General features: G+C 40.8%; 1 non-coding gene across 1 annotated transcript; it reads right to left on the minus strand.

Annotated features, from left to right (window-relative positions):
* Positions 1-6,414: 6,414 nt before the first annotated feature.
* LOC130018104 (U6 spliceosomal RNA) lies at positions 6,415-6,521 on the minus strand. The gene has a single exon (XR_008791472.1). It is a non-coding gene; the product is annotated as a U6 spliceosomal RNA (small nuclear RNA).
* Positions 6,522-18,356: the final 11,835 nt, after the last annotated feature.

Genomic DNA, 18,356 nt, shown 5'->3' on the forward strand with positions numbered 1-18,356 from the left:
ATGACCATCCACTTATAAGCAAATTTCATGACTTCATCTTTCCTAACAGCTGCATGGTATTCCATTGTGTAGATGTATCAAAGTTTCTTTAATCAGTCATCTGTTCTCGGGCACATGGGTTATTTCCAGATTGTGGCTATTGTGAATCACTTAATCACTTAATCACTTAACTTGCCGTTAGTCGTCGATTTGCTCGAGCGGGCGCCAGTAACGTCTCCGTTTGTCCCTGTCGCGTGCTAGTGTAGCCCAATGGCATCTGTTCGCTCCGGGAACATGAAGGGTCTCAAACCGATCTTTCATGATCTTGACGAAGAAGTCTGACCATCTGGTAGGTGGGCGGCCACGCGGTCTCTTGACATCCCGTGGAATCCAATCAGTAACAGCTCTAGTCCAACGGTCGTCTTTAAATCTCATTACGTGACCAGCCCATCTGATTTTTGACACCTTGGCAAATGAGACAGCGTCCCTGATCCTTGATCGTCGACGGATGTCAGAACTCCAGATTCGTTCTCTCATTTGAGTGAAACGTGATATTCCAAGCATAGCTCTTTCTATTATTCTTTGGGAGACCTGAATAGCGTTCTCATCTTGTTTGCGTAGGGCCCAGGTCTCTGAGGCATATGATAATGCAGGAAGAACAGTGGAATCAAAGAGATGTGCCCGGAGCCGGAGGTTCTTCGTCCTCTTAGCTATTTCTTCGACGTTCTTGAAGGTGTTCCAAGCCACTCTCTTCCTCCTGCGCAGCTCGGGTGCCAGGTCATTTGTCATGTTGACCTCTCGACCTAGGTACACATAGCTGTTGCATTCGGAGATGGTCGTTCCATTGAGAGCGAATGGTGCGTCAGGAACGAGGCTGTTTCTCATAAACATTGTCTTCGTAAGATTCAGCTGTAGTCCTACCTTTCCACACTCACGGTCAAAGTCGGCCAGCATTTGTGCCGCTTGGCTGATGTTTGGTGTTATTAAAACAATGTCATCAGCAAAGCGGAGGTGGTGTAATTGCCGACCATCTATCTTCACTCCCATTCCTTCCCATTCCAGTCGTCGCATGATGTTCTCGAGGGTGGCACTGAAGAGTTTCGGTGAAATGGTATCACCCTGCTGCACCCCTCTCTTGACATCAACAATCACTTCTTTGTAGAATGGTGAGATCCTGGTAGTGAATTCGCAATACAGCTCACGGAGGATCCTGATGTATTAGGCTTGAATGCCCTGATTGGCTAGGGCTTCAATGACCGCTTCCGTCTCAACAGAATCAAAGGCCTTCTTTAAATCAATGAACGTTAAGCAGAGCGGCATCTTGAACTCCCGAGAAACCTCAATGAGCTTGGTTATCGTGTGGATATGGTCGATGGTGCTGAATCCTTTGCGGAACCCTGCTTGCTCACATGGTTGTCCTTCATCTAGTGTTCTGCCAATCCTATTCAGGATGACTCGAGTGAACAACTTGTAGATGACAGACAATAGGCAGATCGGGCGATAGTTGCCAATGTCATGGATGTCTCCCTTCTTGAACAGTAGTACGGTCCTGCTGGTTTTCCATTGGGACGGAACCTTGCATTCAGACAGGTAGCGAGTGAAGGGCCGAGCCAGTGTATTGATGAGTACTGACGGCAGGTTCTTCAGGTGTTCAGGTCTGAACTTGTCTGGGCCGGGTGCTGTTTGTTTGTTTACCGACGAAATGGCGTGTCGGATTTCGGAAGGGAGAACGTTGGGAACGACATACCCATCCTGTGGAATTTGGTATGTCGGCAAATGGACATGGCTATCGAAGAGATTTGAGTAGAAGTCATGGATAATCTTCTCCATTGCCGTTCTGGAGGATGTGATGGATCCATCAGGACGTCGGAGGGCAGTCATCTTGGTCTTATAGTTGGCGAAGGATAGGCGGGCGTTACGAATACTTTTCCCGGCTTCTGCCGCATCTACCAATACTTCTGCTCTTCTCTCTTTGAGGTCTTCCTTGATCGCATCTCTGCACTGCTTTGCGAGCTCGGACGTTAGTTTGTGGTTGCCTGAGGCATGCGCCAAACCACGCTGGCGAATTAGCTCAAGAGTTTTCGAAGATAGGCGATTTTTTGTGGCTATCTCTCTCTTGGCGTTCCTCGCACATTCATGGAGGTGCTGAACCAGTCGATCGTATTCCTCGTCAATGTTGTCAACAATGGCATCTTCCCATGTTGCCGCAATAGTACCAAAGAGTTCCCAGTTGGTGGTCATTCTGGGAGTTCCCTTTTTGAACTTTGCAGCCCTTTCTCCCCGCTCTGTGAAGTAGAATTTTGCACGAAGGAGACGGTGGTCCGATCCCGTTCGAAATTTTGGGACAACAGCGACATCAGTCAGGCAAAACCGTCGGTTGAATATGATGTGGTCTATTTCGTTGTGGAATCGTCCACCGGGAGACTCCCATGTCCATCGTTTAGATTCTGCCTTCTGGAACTGTGAGTTACCATGAATGGTCTTGGTCGACATGATGAACTCAGACAGTCTCTCACCCATTGTGAATAGTGCTGCAATAAACAATGAAGTGCAGATGGCATTTCTGCACTGTGTTTTTGGGCCCCTGGGTTATATTCCTCGTAGTGGTATTGCTGCTGGGGCATATACAAGCTCAATTCTAGCTTTTTGAGGAATGCCCGTCTTGTTCTCCCAAAAAGCTGGACCAGTCGGAATCCCCACCAACAATTAAGGAGAGTCCCTTTCTCCCCACATCCATGCCAGCACTCATTGCTCTTGTTCTTTATGGCATGTGCCAGTCTCTATGATGTGAACGATATCTCATTGTTGTTTTGATTTGCATCTCCCTGATGATTAGTAATGTACAGCATTTTTTCGTGTGGCATTTGGCCATTTGAATTTCTTCTTTACAGGAGTCTCTGTTCATTTCTTCTCCCCATTTTTTTGACGGGTTGGATGTTTTTTCTTGTGAAGTTCTACCAGTGCCTTATATATCTTTGTTATTAATCCCTTATCAGATGGGTATTGGGTTAATAATTTTTCCTATTTCATGGGCTGTCTATGTACCTTCATTGCTGTTTCTTTTGAGATGAAGAAGCTTCTTGGTTTAATGTAGTCCTAATTGTTTATCTTTGCTTCTACTTGCTTGGTCAGTGGTGTTTCATCTTCGAAGATGCCTTTAGCTTCAATGTCATGGAGAGTTTTGCATTCATTTTCTTCCATGCACCTTATAGATTCAGGTCTGATGTTGAGGTCTTTAATTCATTTTTATCTGACTTTTGAGCATGGCACCTGCAGTCTGAGTTTATTCTTTCATATGTAGCTGCCAAGGTTTCCCAGCAGCACGTGTGGAAGAGGCTTTAGTCATGAAATTTGCTTATAAATAGATGGACATGGAGAGTATTATGCTGAGGGAAGTGAGTAAGAAGGAGAGAGACAGATATAGAATAACTGTATTTATTTGTGGGATATAAAATATTGTACGAGGCATGAGACTAATATCCAAGACCAGGGATAAAGGGCCAGGAAGACTGATCAGTGGTTGAAAGGCTAGTGTGGGTGTTGCAGGGCAGTTATAACAGAGAAGAGACCAGTATGACAGTAATAGTTGGAAATGATCACTCTGGACAAGAACTGAGTGTTGATGGGATGGGGGTGGTGCTGGCCCTTGACCTCACCTGCCCCAATTTGACCCCAAGTTGCTGCCTACGAAGAGTCCCTCCGGCTGCTGATCAAGCTGCTTAACGGCCATGATCCCAGAGACACACAAGCAAAACTCGGAGCCCAGTGGCTTTTGGCAGAACTGCATGCAAACTTCACATTAGGTCACTGGCACTGGGCCACCCCAAGTAGGAAAAGGTGCTGTCCGTCAGCCTATCCCCCCTGGTGGCTCAGTGCCACTATCTTCCAGAGGCCATTGAACAGTCAGGTGTGGGCCAGCGGTGATGAGACACTCAGGGCCTCACGGGATGGGGGTGGTGCTGGCCCTTGACATCCCTCACCCCAACAAGACCCTGAGTTACCGCCCACAAATGGTCCCTTCGGCTAATGATTAAGCTGCTTAATGGCCATGATCTCAGAGACACACAAGCAAGTCTTGGAACCCAGCGGCTTTTGGCAGAAATCCCTCCAAATTTAATTATTAAAATTTCAGAATTCCAAAATTGCGTGGCCGTTATAGTTGCCACACAACATCATGTGCTAGTCATAATCAGCAATAGAAAACAAACTATCTAACGTTGCCTTTTTGGCAGGTCGGAGTGTTGGGTGAAAATCACAAATAATAATAGTGGGTCTGGTGTCAAAATATTGAATGTAACCAAAGTAGAGAGTAATGTGGAAATCATCTGCCACACAGGTAGGGGGAGGGGGTGGGATGGGGGGATACTGGAGTTTTGGGTGGTGAAAAATGTACACTGGTGAAGAGACAGGTGTTTCATCATTGTATGACCTAGACTTAAACCCAAAAGCTTTGTAACTGTTCTCACAGTGATTCAATAAATTTATAAAAAAAGGAACTGAGTGTTGAAAGTAGGTAAAGGGAAATACATGGTACTTTACAGTATCTGTATTGCAAACCATAATGTCAAAAAGGAGAGAGAGAGAGAGAGAGAGAGAGAGAGAGAGAGAGAGAGAGAGAGAGAGAGAGAGAGAAGAAAATTGCCTGCCAGGAGGGAAACTGGGAACATTAATCTTGGGAAATGTACACTGGGAAAAAATGCACACTGTTGTAACATGATATGGCAAATCCAATCATGAACAACTTTGTAACTCTGTATCTCACTGTGATTCACTTTTTTAAAAATTAAAAAATATTTTTTTAAAAAAACTGAAAGAATTCCCTCTGAGATCAGGTATAAGGGAAGGATGTCCTCTTTCTACACTTCTATTGAACATAATATTCTCAGGTGGATAGACACATGAAAAAATGCTCAGAATTACTTATCATCTAAATCGAGACAACAATGAAATACCTCATATCAAAAGAATTAGGAACAATCTGTGTTGGCAGGAACATGGTAAAAAAGAAACTCAGCCACTTCTGGTGAGAATTGTCTGGTGCAAACTCAGTGGAAAACAGTATGGAGAGTTCTCAGTAAATTTATAATTGAACTGCCTTATGACCCAGCAATTCCACTTTTGAGGATCTATCGCCAGCACATTAAAATACTCTCCAAAGGACATATGCTCACCATTCCTCATTGCTGCAATCAATACAATAGTTAATATATGAAATCAACCCAGGTGCTCAATGACAGATGAATGGATTATAAAGATGTGGCATTAAAAGCATTCTGTTTTTTCAGTGGAGTATAAAAGTTGAATGGTTTTGCACTAAAGCTTGAAGAAATATAGATGCTCAGCATGTTATTAATGTGAAATTTTTAAAAAGTCAGTTTTCTCTCCCATAAATCTCTATTAAGTTGAGCTAATTTTGTTTACAGATAGTGATATAATTAATTTTGTTATTATGACTCACTGGCAGGCAATTATAAATTCAGTTGATAAAAGTACTGATAAAATTATTCATATCTTCAATTTTAAAATAGTGTTTTGGAAGAAACTGGTGGCACATATTACCAGACTGCCTAGAATTTATCAGATTACTTGCTGGTAGCTTCAGTATATTGTTTGATTTAATTTCTCAATAAGAATTAATGTGTCAAAATTTCAAATAGGAATATAGAGTAGGATGAATTTTTTCTGAAGTAAGTCTGAGTATGTCTGAGGATGACAACATAGAAAAAAGATAATTTGAAATGAAGGAAAATAACTTGAATCAAACAGTAGAGAAGTGAACTTTCTTGGTATTGATTTTCTATTCAGCGCTAGACTTCAGGTGTGCTCATTGTTAGAAATTAAATATGATATTATCAATATCAAAAGCAATATAGGCATAAATATGTGTTATAGTCACTTTTTTGCATCCCATTTGTTAATATTCAACAATTGAATTCCACTTACGAAATAAAAGGATCTATCTTTTGTGTGCATATAACCATTTAGAGTTGTGAAATTAAAGGATATTTTAGTATATCATTTTATGAAGAAATGAAGAAAACATTTTCAAGAATAAGTGACACTGAAGTGCTCTACAAGATATTCTTTATTTTTCTATGATTTTTTTTATTAGTGAAACACCATGAGTTATAGACACAAATTTTTGTGCTTGGGTTACAGTTATACAATGATCAAGTATCCTTACCTCCACCAGCGCCCATCCTCCACCACCATGGGTCCCAGCATTCCTCCAACACCCCATATTTCCCATCCCACCCTGCCTCTGTGGCAGGGCATTCCCTTTTGTTCTCTCTCTCTCCTTTTGGGTCCTGTGGTTTGAAAGAGAGTCATTGAGTTGCAATCATGTTTGGTCTATACTTTCAGCATGCTTCTCCCATCCTGGGAGGATCCTCCCAACACCCTTTATTTGGTGCTCTCTTCTCTATCTGAGCTTCTAAAAATATGGAATGCTTCACGAATTTGCTTGTCATCCTTGCGCAGGGGCCATGCTAATCTTCTTTGTATCATTCCAATTTTAGTATATGTGCTTCTGAAGCGAGCACTACAAGGTATTCTTTTAAAATAGAGTTCCACGTAGAAATCTGCACATTTTCTATGGCCCAGTAACACTTATTTAAGTTACTCAGTTTTGTTGGTCACTTTGCTGATAAGGCAAGGTAAGGTAAAGGCCCTCCCGTTGATCATCGATTTGCTCGAGCAGGCCCAGTAACATCTTGGAGACTTTGTTGTTACTGTGTTTGGCATATCGAATACGTCACAGGGAGTTTGCCAGACTCTGCCGTGCAGGCGAGATACTCTCGGCAGCTTGCCGGGCTCTCCGAGAGGGGCGGAGGAATCGAACTCAGGTTGGCCATGTTGGTTGCGTGCAAGGCAAACGCCCTACCGCTGTGCTATCGCTCCAGCCCCAAAAGAAAACCAGGAATTCTGTATAAACATCAACAACATTTGATCTATGTGAGGGCAATCTGGCTGCGACATCTGTCACCCCATTGATCACCAGGGTTGATTCGGCTGATCTGGCTGGCTAGGCGGGTGTCCCCTTCCTCCCTCACCGCTCCATGTGCGTCCCTCCCGAATCTGCGCACTTGGTCGAAGAGGACGGCCTTCCCCGAATAGAGATGGACCGGTCTTCGGTCGAGGGTATACGAGTAGCTGCGCTCCCCTGCTAGAACCTCCAAACAAGCACTTTGCTGATATTTTATTTTATTTTAGGCTTTTTGGGTTACACCCGGTGATGCACTCAGGAATTACTCCTGGCGGTTCTCAGGGGACTATATGGGATTCTGGGAATCGAACCCGGGTTGGTCACGTGCAAGGCAAATGCCCTACCCGCTGTACTATAGCTCCTGCCCCTGTTATTTATTTTTAATATAGGAAATATTGAACATATCTCAGTGTTCAAACATCAGCCAAGCGGCACAAATGCTGACCGACTTCAACGATGAGTGTGGAAAGGTCAGATTACAGCTGAATCTCACAAAGACATTGTTGATGAGAAACAGTCTTGTTCCTGACATTCCATTCACTCTCAATGGAATGACCATCTTCAAATGCAACAGTTATGTGTACCTAGGTCGAGAAGTCCACATGACGAATGACCTGGCACCTGAGTTGCGCAGGAGGAAGAGAGCGGCTTGGAATGCCTTCAAGAACGTCGAAGAAATAGCTAAGAGGACGAAGAACCTCCGGCTCCGGGCACATCTCTTTGATTCCACTGTTCTTCCTGCATTCACATATGCCTCAGAGACCTGGGCCCTACGCAAACAGGATGAGATCACTATTCGGGTCTCCCAAAGAGGAATTGAAAGAGCTATGCTTGGAGTATCATGCTTCACTCAAAGGAGAGAAAGAATTCGGAGTTCCAACCTCCATCAACGCCCAAGAATCAGGGATGCTGTCTTGTTTGTGAAGGCATCCAAAATCAGATGGGCTGGACATGTAATGAGATTTGAAGATAACCGCTGGACTAGAGCCATTATCCACTGGATTCCACAGGACGTCAAAAGATGGCGTGGCCGCCCACCTACGAGATGGTCAGACTTCTTCCTCAAGACCCTGAAGGATTGGTTTGAGACTCTTCATGTTCCTAGAATGAGCAGATGCTATTGGGCTATGCTAGCACGCAACAGGGATGAATGGAGATGTTACTGGCACCTGCTCGAGCAAATCGATGAGTAACGGGATATCAAGTTATCAACTGATCAAGTGATCTCAATGTTAAAGGAATGGATAATCCAATAATTAGATTGAAGATACAAACCAGGATAGAATAAGTGATGCTGGAACATTATATGCTTGAAAATCTGTGTGAACCACTGTTCAAATTAAAATATTTAAAAAACCCTTAATCTAAAAAGAGAATATAAATTAGTAAGAATAGATTTTCCTAATGAGGTTAAAGAAAAATCATTGTAAAGGTGCTACTCTTTTTTTTATCTTGTCTTGGTCATATGAAAAAGTAAAGGACAGGGAGAATTTCTATGGAAATAACAAGGTGGACAATTGGACTATGGATATATTAACTAAAAACTCAAAATTCAAATATAGCAATCTGATATATTGTTAAGACATTGTTTAGTCAGCAAAACACACAGGAAAATTATCAAAAGAGACTGCATTACTGTCCATAGAACTTTAGAATGATGACCCAGGGTAAATAGAAACTAATCATTTGAACAAACTCTAAGATATTTACTAATAAAATAATTCAATGCATTAATATTACTGAAATGAGAAATTCTTATTTTAAATACATAGAGATTGATAAGTTTATAAAATAGTTAATTTTAGATTCACAAAATGCATTTGGTTCTGTTTATTATCCTTAATCTACTTAACATATGCTATCTACTTAACAAATAGCTATTTTTTCCCTAGAAACATATCTTTTAATCTCATTTGTTTTAGAGTCTCATTGTATTTGTGAATGTAAGTACAATGCATAAATCCACTTTCTAGTTAAACTCCTTTTATGGATTCATACTTAACTATTAGTGTCACTATTTTAGGAAATAATTTCTTTAAAGATATAATTAAATTAGGTAAGGAGTTAATGAAGTCTTAAGAGTGGGTCCCTCGCTCTTTCACTGTTGGTGGGAATACTGATTGGTCTAGCCTTTCTGGAAAACAATATGGACATCCCTTCAAAAAAAAAGAAATTGAACTTCCATATGACACCGCAATACCACTTCTGGGACTATATCCCGAGGGTGCAAGAAAGCACAGTAGAAATGACATCTGTACCTATATGTTCATTGCAGCACTGTTCACAATAGTCAAAATCTGGAAACAGCCCAAGTGCCCGAAAACATACGACTGATGTAAGAAACTTTGGTATATCTACATATGGAGTACTATGCAGATGTTAGGATAGATGAAGTCATGAAATTTGCTTATAAGTGGATAGACATGGAGAGTATGATGCTAAATGAAATGAGTCAGAGAGGGACAGAGATAGAAGGACTGCACTCATTTGTGGAGTATAGAATAACATAGCATGAGACTGACACCCAAGGACAGAAGACACAAGGGCCAGGAAGATTGTTCCATAGTTGGAAGCCTGCCTCATGAACGGAGGGGGAAAGGCAGCTGGACTAGAGAAGGGATCACTAAGAAAATAATGGTTGGAGTGATCGGTGGGGATGGAAGTTGTGTGCTGAAAGTAGATAAAGGGCCAAACATGATAACCTCTCAGTACCTGTACTGAAAACCATAATGCCCGAAAGTAGAGAGTATGGGGGAGATTTTCTGCCATGGAGGCAGGGGGACGGTGGGAAACAGGGGTATACTGAGGGTATTGGTGGTGGGGAATGTGCACTGGTGGAAGGATGGGTGTTTGATCATTGTATGATTGTAACTCAAAGATGAAAGCTTGTAACTGTATCTCATGATGATTCAATAAAATTTAGAATTAAAAACTATTGATGAGGAAAGACTACAGCTTATTTTTCTGTTCTATGAACAAAAATAAATGAGCCAAAATCTCAGAAGATATAAAACCTACTATTCAATTACTTATTTTATATTTTTCGCAGTAAGAATTACACTGAGATTTAATACACTCACATCCACATTGCATACAACCTAACCTACCAAAATAGATAGTAATTAAAATAATGATTAGCCTAATCCACCACATGATCATCAAAACTGCCTCAATAAAACTGAAATTGTAGAGTTATATTTTTTTTACTAATCACGCCATTACCATATTTAGAATAATTATCATCTGTCGAATCTGTTAGGAGCAAAATCACATTCTAAGAGACAGTCATAGGAAGCAGTTTTGAGTGTCTGCCCTGCCCTCTTCACTCCTGACCGCGGCGCCCATCTCATCTTAAATCCAGGTCAGCACAGCTGCTGGCTCGCGACCCTGGGACCTCCATCTTTCCCTACAGGACCCCAGGTATCCCCCGAGATGCCTGAAGAGAAGCAGTTTTAAGCGTCTGCCCTGCCCTCTTCACTCCTGACCACGGCGCCCATCTCATCTTAAATCCAGGTCAGCACAGCTGCTGGCTCGCGACCCTGGGACCTCCATCTTTCCCTGCAGGACCCCAGGTGTCCCCCGAGATGCCTGAAGAGAAGCAGTTTTGAACGTCTGCCCTGCCCTCTTCACTCCTGACCTGACCGCGGCGCCCATCTCATCTTAAATCCAGGTCAGAACAGCTGCCGGCTCGCGACCCTGGGACCTCCATCTTTCCCTGCAGGACCCCAGGTGTCCCCCGAGATGCCTGAAGAGAAGCAGTTTTGAGCGTCTGCCCTGCCCTCTTCACTCCTGACCACGGCGCCCATCTCATCTTAAATCCAGGTCAGCACAGCTGCCGGCTCGCGACCCTGGGACCTCCATCTTTCCCTGCAGGACCCCAGGTGTCCCCCGAGATGCCTGAAGAGAAGCAGTTTTGAGCGTCTGCCCTGCCCTCTTCACTCCTGACCGCGGCGCGCATCTCATCTTAAATCCCAAACCCAGGATTCTGTAGAGGCGTGGCCTCCTCAAAGTGGGCGTGGCCTCAAAAGTGAGCGTGGCTTAACGCTTACGCGGCCGCAGGTTGTTTTCCCATACTAAGGAACCTAGTCCACAAGGAATCTAGTTCCCAACCTACTCAGCAATATGAAGAAACAAAGAAAATCCCCACCACAAGGAGAGAACAACAAAAACAATCTAGAACATTCTGTCAATACAGCTCACCTAAGGGACCTCTCTGACATAGAATTCAGATACGAAGTCATCAAGATGTTCAATCAACTCAATGAAACAGTCAGACAGCCAGTAACACCACAGAAAAATCGACAAATTACGAGAAGATATGAGAGCAGAAATGTCACGATTAAAAGATTCCATAGATGAAATGAGAAATTCAGTTTCTTCTCTTAAAAATAGAATGACCACAGCTGAAGAGAGAATCAGTGAGCTGGAAGATCAGCTGCAACAAACCAACACGCAACAACAAACAGTGGCAATAGACCTCAAAATGGCTCTACAGAGAATCAGAGTCCTAGCAGATGATTCCAAGAGGAACAATATTAGAATCATGGGACTACCTGAAGCTCAGGGAAACAATCCCAACAAAAAAACACCGTCAAACAAATCATTGCTGAAAACTTCCCAGAGCTGCACAATGCAGCCATTCAGGTTCAAGGAGCCCGAAGGGTGCCAGCTAAAAGAGACCCCAACAAAAACACTCCAAGATATATCATAGTTAGAATGATCGATACTGCCGATAGAGACACAATACTGCAAGCAGCAAGAGCAAAGAAGGAAATCACATACAAAGGAGCATCCCTTAGATTCACAGCAGACCTATCAGAGGAAACCCTACAAGCCCGAAGGCAGTGGCGAGATATAGTCAAAAAACTCACGGAAATGAATGCTTCACCAAGAATACTCTATCCGGCTAAACTCTCCTTCAAAATCGAAGGAACGGTACACTATTTTATAGATAAACAGCAGCTCAGGAACTTCATAGACACAAAACCAAACCTAAAGCAAGGCCTAAAGGGGCTACTATAAGAAAAGACAAACCCTACAACCACAACACACGCACACAGAAAGATGACACAAACCCCCATAACCATTCTCTCTCTCAATGTCAACGGTCTAAATTCACCAGTTAAGAGACACAGAGTGGCAAAATGGATACAGAGACAGAACCCAACATTCTGCTGCCTACAAGAAACTCACCTCAACAGCCAGAGCAAACACAGAGTCAAAGTCAAAGGATGGAAAACAATCCTGCAAGCACACAACTCCCTCAAAAAAGCTGGGGTGGCCATACTAGTATCCGACAACATTAATTTCACCTTGAAAAAGATTAGAAGGGACAGTGAAGGCTATTTTCTCTTCATCAAGGGATACGTACAACAGGAAGAAATCACACTCTTAAATGTATACGCACCTAATGAGGGAACAGCTAAATATTTAAAACAACTGCTAACAGATTTTAAGGAGGACATCACTACCAACACAATAGTACTTGGAAACTTCAACATCGCCTTATCACCTCTGGATAGATCAACAAGAACAAAACCCAGCAAGGAATTATTGGCTTTGAAAGAAGTAATAGAAGAGAAAGGGCTTATAGACTTATACAGAGCTTTACACCCCAAAAAGAAAGAATACACATTCTTCTCCAGCGCGCACGGAACATTTTCCAAAATAGACCATGTGCTAGGACACAAAACATACCTCAACTGAATCAAGAAGATAGAAATAGTATCAGCCATCTAAGAGGCAGTAATAATTTTTGTATAATACTTATAAATATTAAATTGCTGTTACTGATACATATGTAGTGATGCTTTGTTAATTTCCAATAAATAAATTATTTTTATTTCAAAGGTATGCACATGAATGATAAAAAGATTTTCAACTGTAAGAAAAAATATAGAGGATCTCATGCTATAAGATAAACAGGTTCTAACACAAAAAACTGTTCAGTTGAGCATCATTAGATAAGAAATATCTCTCAGGTACTGTGTTAGAATTTCTATAACATGAGAGTTTAGAAATGCATTGTTCAGACTCCAGGGGGCATCATATGAGTTTAGACATTTAAAAGTGCCAGAATAAAATAGTATTTGATATCTTTAAAATTAGAGCGCATAATAAGCAAACAGTACTCACTTATGTAAACAGTAAAATGTCCTTTTTTCCCCATCTTTGATTTCTTTTAATTGATAGTCTGCAGTCACTTCATTTTATTTATTTATTTAGTTAGTTAGTTAGTATTTTTCTTTTTGGGTCACACCCAGCGATTCTCAGGGGTTACTCCTGGCTTTGCACTCAGAAATCACTCCTGGCAGTACTCGGGTGATGATATGAGATGCTGGGAATCGAACCCGGGTCAGCCGCGAGCAAGGCAAATGCCCTACCCGCTGAGCTATTGCTCCAGCCCCTGCAGTCACTTCATTTTAGTAAAAGTTGTTTCAACTGTGATTTTATCTGTAAAGTAATATAAGATCATAATTTAATAATTAAATGGATTATAAAACTACATCTAAAAGATTAATTTCAAAATTAATAGTTGAAATAGCTTTGTAACTGATATAATAAAAAGAGTCTGCAATCTTGTCTGTAGATGGACCCAGAGTACTTAGATTGTGGGAGGGTCTCACTGCTTCCTATTAAGGGAATATAACTGTGCCTAAACTATTTGTATAATTAGCATGTGTATGGTATATTAACATTATGAGAATTTGGAATTTTGGTATATGGTAGACAGATGCTGATAGTTAACCAGTTTCAATAAAATCTTTGGATCCTGTGCTTTCCTAGAATATATTTGAATATATTTCACGTGTTTTCATAATTCTTTGCTGAAAGAAATTAAGCATATCTGGTCAGATCCCATGGGAAAAGAACACTTTGAAATTTGCTTCTCATTTGCTCTACTTTTCCAAGATCCCTGTCTTTTGTTGACTTTGTGTGTATTCCTTTTCCTTAATAAATCACAGTCATGAATATATCACTATAATAAGTCTGTGAGTCCTTCTAGGAAGGCACTGAAACTGGGGGCAGTTTGCAGACTTCTGAGACAACACCTTTATTTAGACAAACCAAAGGACATTTTTTCATAAAATTATAATTATATTTAATTTTTTAACTAAATTGAGCAAACACTTGTTATCTTACTTGCGATACTTGACACTGTTTCTTGGTTGTGGAAAAATAAGAATGGGGTTTTGTTGCAGTTGAAAAAAATTATAATTTTTCTAACAATTGGAGCTGTAAGAAGTAGGAATTGTATTACTCTACATATGTAAACTGAGTTCACAATTGTGCCCCAGAAAATCAAGTATCAAGGAATCAGCTTACTAAGGACGTAAAAGGCCTGTACAAAGAAAACTACAAAACGCTATTTCAGGAAATAAAAGAGGACGCGAGGAAATGGAAAAATATCCCCTGCTCATGGATGGGGAGAATTAACATTGTCAAAATGGCAATACTTCCCAAAGCACTGTACAAATTCAATGTGATCCCTATTAGGATACCCATGACATTCTACAAAGAAATGGAGCAAACACTCCTGAAATTTGTATGGAACAATAATCCCCCACGAATAGCTAAAGCGATTCTTGGGAAAAAGAAAATCGGAGGAATCAACCTCCCTAACTTCAAGCTCTACTACAAAGCAGTAATAATTAAAACAGCATGGTACTGAAACAAAGGCAGAGCTGTAGACCAATGGAACAGGGTTGAATATACTGACATCTCCCCCCAAACATATGATAATCTAATCTTCGATAAGGGGGCAAGAAAATTGAAGTGGATCAGGGAAAGCCTCTTTAGCAAATTGTGCTGGCAACACTGGATGGCTACATGCAAAAAAGTGGGCTCAAATCTCTGCCTAACGCCATGTACAAAAGTAAGATCAAAATGGATTAAAGACATCAACATCAGACTGGAACAAATAAAGTTCATAGAAGACAAAGTTCGCAAAACCCTCCATGATATTGAAGCTATTGGTATCTTCAAAGATGTCACGCCACTGGCCAAGCAAGTGAAAACAGAGATAGACAAATGGGACTATATTAAACTAAGAAGCTTCTGCACCTCCAAAGAAACAGTGACCAAAATACAAAGACAGTCTACAGAATGGGAAAGGATATTCGCCAAATACACATCCAACAAGGGGTTGATATCAAGGATATACAAAATACTGGTTGAACTCCACAAGAAGAAAACACCCAACCCCATCAAAAAATGGGGCGATGAAATGAACAGAAACTTTCTCAAAGAAGAAATCCGAATGGCTAAAAGGCACGTGAGAAAATGCTCCACATCATTAATCATCAGGGAGATGCAGATCAAAGCAACAATGAGTTATCATTTCACACCGCAGAGACTGGCCCACATCCAAAAGAACAAAAGCAACCGGTGCTGTCGCGGATGTGGTGAGAAAGGGACCCTCCTTCACTGCTGGTGGGAATCCCGACTGGTTCAACCCTTTTGGAAAACAGTATGGACGATTCTCAAAAAATTAGAAATTGAGCTCCCATTTGACCCAGCAATACCACTCCTGGGAATATATCCCAGAGAGGCAAAAAAGTATAGTTGAAGTGACATCTGCACTTGTTTGTTCATTGCAGCACTGTTTACAATAGCCAGAAACTGGAAAAAAAATTGAGTGCCCAAGAACAGATGACTGGTTATAGAAACTTTGGTACATTTACACAATGGAGTATACTATGTAGCTGTTAGATAAGATGAAGTCATGAAATTTACCTCCAAGTGGTACTACATGGAAAGTATCATGTTAAGCGAAATGAGTCAGAAAGAGCGGGATAGAAACAGAAAGATTGCTTTCATCTGGGGAACATAAAGTAACAAGATAGGAGAATAAAACCCAAGAGTGGCTGAGATTAGTACCAGGAATTTTGCTCCATGACTTGGAGGCCAGCCACACGTGCTGGGGGAAAGGGAAGCTCAGAGAGAGAAGGGAGCACCAAATAAAGGGTGTTAGGATTATACTCCCAGGATGGGAGAAGCATGCTGAAAGTAGACTATAGACCAAACATGATTGCCACTCAATGCCTCTCTTGCAGACCACAGAACCCAAAAGGAGAGAGAGAGAACAAAAAGGAATGCCCTGCCACAGAGGCAGGGTAGCATGGGGGGATAGGGGGTGGGAGGGATACTTGGACCCGTGGTGGTGGAAAATGGGCACTGGTGGAGTGATGGGTACTTGATCATTGCATAACTGAAATCCAAGAACAAAAAATTGTAAGTCTATAACTGTACCTCATGGTGTTTCCCTAATAAAAAATATAATAAAAAATAAAATAAAATGATAAAAACAAAAAAATTAAAGAAATAAAAATAAAGAGAATATCTCAGAAATCTAAAAAAAGAAAAGAGAAAATAAGAAAATATGAATTATTATTGGTGATTATTGGGCTGGAGCGATAGCACAGCGGTAGGGCGTTTGCCTTACAAGCGCCCAACATGGCCGACCCGAATTCGATTCCTCCGCCACTCTCGGAGAGCCCGGCAAGCTACCGAGAGTATTCGATATGCCAAACACAGTAACAACAAAGTCTCCAATGGAGACGTTACTGGGCCCGCTTGAGCAAATCAACGATCAACGGGAGGGCCTTTACCTTACCTTTACCTATTGGTGATTATCTGAACATCTTTCATGTTAGCAACTAATATTTTTGCTTTTTAAAAACTTATGCTCTAAATATATTAAGTTCATGATTAATACTTTCATATTACATTAATATTGAAATTGATTCCAATTCTGATACTTTGCTGCTTACCTCTATATGCTTTCTTCCCACAAATCTACCTTTAAAATATTGCAATCACAGTAAAAACAATGTAACATGTTTTTAAATATGTGTTACAAAAGTAGTAGGAAACAAAAATCATGCACAAATTTTACTCAACTTTTTAATAACAACAGAATTAAATTTTGAACATTTATAAACAAATTATTAAAACAAATACTCAGATTACTTTATGATAAACAATAAGACATTGATAATATTTGCACTGCAAATCTAAACTATTATAAAAATAAACTTTATGATGAAACCGTATCCGTGAATTCAAATGTTATAATTCAAAGCAAGTAAATTAGGTAAATAAATAAGAATGGGGTTTTGTTGCTGTTGAAAAAAATTATAATATTTTCTAGCAATTGGAGCTGTAAGAAGTACCTATTTTATTACTCTATCATGTAAACTGAGTGAAGAACATAAGAAAATGTGAATTATTATTCGTGATTATCTGAACATCTTTCATGTTAGCAACTAATATCTTTGTGTTTAACTATGCATGGAATAAACAAAACAAGATTGAGTATTAGATCACGGTAGGTAGCAATAAGTTATTTTGAAAGAGATGAAGACTTTAAATGACATTTAAAGAAGGCTGTACTGAGAACTTTTAATGTGTATTTTATCCTAAGTAGAAAGCATATATTTACCCAAAAATATAATAGTGAAAAGCATTCACTCATTCATGAACCCAGCAAATAAACTGGCAGGCATAATGTTACAGCAAATAATAAAGAAAAGTGAATATATTCTGAAGCTGCAAAGTTTGTCTATGTATACTAGCATAAACCAGAAGAGCATACATGGGGCTAACTTTTGACAAAGATTGTTAAAGGAAGGGTACAGGAAAATGTTTATAAGAAAATATATATTGGTTTGGGATAATTCTTTTAGCATTAATACAGAATTGACTATTCTGGAAATGACTCTAATACATTGTATAATTCTAAGAAAAAGCAAGGCAAAAGTGAATACTCATAATAAGGTATATATGAAAGATGTGACATGAAAGGGCTGGAGCAATAGCACAGCGGTAGGGAGTTTGCCTTGCATGCAGCCAACATGGCCGACCTGAGTTCGATTCCTCCGCCCCTCTCAGAGATCCCGGCAAGCTACTGAGAATATCTCGCCCGCATGGCAAAGCCTGACAAACTACCCATGACCTATTCAATATGCCAAACACAGTAACAACAAGTCTCAACATAGAGACGTTACTGGGCCCGCTCGAGCAAACTGATGAACAATGGGGGGGGGGGGCAGACAGACAGAGAGACAGAGACATGAAAGACAAACTCAATTGAGTTTCATAGCAATAGCACAGCGGGGAGGGCCTTTGCCTTGCACACGGCCGACCCAGGTTTGATTCCCAGCATCCAATATGGTCCCCTGAGCACCGCCAGGGGTAATTCCTGAGTGCAGAGTCAGGAGTAACCCCTGTGCATCGCTGGGTGCGAGCCAAAAAAAAAAAGGTTTATCAAAGGATAAAAAATTGATTCTTGCTAGACTGGTTATACTAACTAATGTTGGAAACTCATCAATAAGCTATGGTATAGAAGAGATTCCTAAGACTTATCATTTACAAAAGACCATACCATTTA

The sequence above is a fragment of the Sorex fumeus genome, unplaced genomic scaffold, assembly GCF_029834395.1.
Source record: "Sorex fumeus unplaced genomic scaffold, SorFum_2.1 ptg000236l, whole genome shotgun sequence".
In the NCBI taxonomy this organism is placed as follows: Eukaryota; Metazoa; Chordata; class Mammalia; order Eulipotyphla; family Soricidae; genus Sorex; species Sorex fumeus.